The sequence below is a fragment of the Emiliania huxleyi genome, assembly GCF_000372725.1.
Source record: "Emiliania huxleyi CCMP1516 unplaced genomic scaffold EMIHUscaffold_695, whole genome shotgun sequence".
In the NCBI taxonomy this organism is placed as follows: domain Eukaryota; phylum Haptophyta; order Isochrysidales; family Noelaerhabdaceae; genus Emiliania; species Emiliania huxleyi.
In genome coordinates this window covers 4,053-6,098 of record NW_005196794.1, presented here as the reverse complement: position 1 = coordinate 6,098, position 2,046 = coordinate 4,053, and positions in this window count along the sequence as shown.

Sequence of the window (2,046 nt, the reverse complement as noted above, 5' to 3'; positions counted from 1 at the left end):
GGGACAGCGAGGAAAGGGGGCGACGCGGTGGGGGAAAACAGGAGTGAAGGCGAGGGAGCTCGCGAGCGACACGAGGAGCGTGAATGTCGGAAGCCGTCGCGCCTTCATGCTGGCAATCGGGCGAAGGCGAAAAAAAACCTCGGTGAAGGAGGGGTCTCTCCAAGGTTTCTAAAAGTGCAAGTCAAACTCTCTCACTCTCTCTCACACAAAAACACAACCACGGACCTCTCACACAGACGTGCTTTACGAGAAGAACATGGGCACGGGCGGTAGCTGGGGCGCCTTGCGCACAGCAGCTCCTCATCGGAGAACTGCCCTGCGGCGAGGTGTGAGTAGCACCCTCTACATCGAGAGCGCGCCGGCAAAGGCCCGCGCCGCCGCCATCGGCGCCACCTCCTCCCAAGCGCTCGTCGCCGGGTTGAAACGCTCTGCACTCTTCATGAATGGACCCTCGTAGTCGTCGTCCGCCACTACCTCGAGGTTTTCGCCGCCCACAGCGTAGAGCATGCCGTCGAGCACCGTCACGCCGAGCGCTTTCCTCTCTGTCGACATCGGCGCCACCGTCTCCCACGTGTTCGTCGCGAGATCATACCGAATCACCGACCTGAGGGCACCGTCGCCGTCGTCGGAGTCGGGCTCCGAACCTTCCCCGCCCACAGCATACAGCTGGTCTTCGAGCACCGCCACGCCGCATTCGTCTCGGCTCGACCCCATCGGCGCGACCGCTTCCCACGCATTCATCTCGGGATCGTATCGCTCCACAGAGTTGAGGGGGCGGCCGTCGTTTCCCCATTCCTCCTCCTCCTCCTCCTCCTCGATGCCGTATCCACCCACAGCATACAGCTTGCCGTCGAGCACCGCCATTGCGGGACTCTGCCGCACCGAACCCATCGGCGCCACCATTTCCCACGCGTTTGTCGCGGGACAGTACCGCTCCACCGAGCTGAGGCGGTTGGGGACGCCGCCGTCGCCAGTCTCCATGCCGCCCACAGCATATAGCTTGCCGTCGAGCACCGCCACACCAGGCTGATTCCGAGCCACCGCCATCGGCGCCACAACCTCCCACCCTTTCGTAGCCAAGTCGTACCGCTCCACCAGGTTGCAAGATTCGTCTCCCTCGTCCCTGCCGCCCGCCGCGTAGAGCTTGCCATCGAGCACCGCCATGCCGCAACAGTCGCGTGCCGTCAGCATCGGCGCCACAGTCTCCCCCTCCCACTCATTCGTAGAGGGGTCGTACCGCTCCAGCGAGCTGATGAAGGATACAGGCTCGTCGTTGCTGCCGTGGCCGCCGAACACGACCAGGCGCGGCCTGTCGCGCTTCTTCAGCGTCTCCTTCCAGCCGCGGCGCCACGCGCGGCACGTCCCCTTGACGGCGTGCGCCTTGGTCGGCAGCTGGGCGAGGATGTGCGGGGCGAGGTCCGGCGAGAGGAGGACCTCGGAGAGCACCCACTCGGGCTGCTCCACGAGTGCGGCGTGCTCCTCCGCCACGCGCAAGGCGGCGGCGCTCCAGAGAGGCGCCTGTTCGTCGATGAAGGCGCACAGCTGCTCCGGCGAGAGGCCCGCGAGACGTGCGCCGATGCGGTGGGCGGCCATGGCACGGCCCGCAGGCTGGCACGACAAGGGTGTTTGCGTGCTTTTTTTGTGCAGCCCCTTTGGTTCGAGAGAAGAGGAGGCAGGGAGACGGGTTGGCGGCGAGGGAGGGGCAGCCGTCGCGACAGGCGAGCACATCCCGAGCCGGGGCTGAACCTGGGGGTCGGCCTTCCCCGACGCGGATCTTACCACGAAGGGCACGAGACAGCCCGGTGAGGTTCGTGCCGGCAGCAGACAGGGCAAGACAACGGGAGAAGGCAATCCGAGAGGCCGAGATGGATCGAGCGGCCGCGGCGGCGGGCGAGCTGAGGGCGGGTGTAGATAGAGGATGTAGAGTGTAGAGCGCTGTAGAGCTGTAGAGATGTAGAGCGCTCTGGAGCGCTGTAGAGCTGTAGAGCTATACATCCGGCGCGGGACGAAGCGGGTGCGTTGTAGAGCGATGTAGAGCGCGATTTC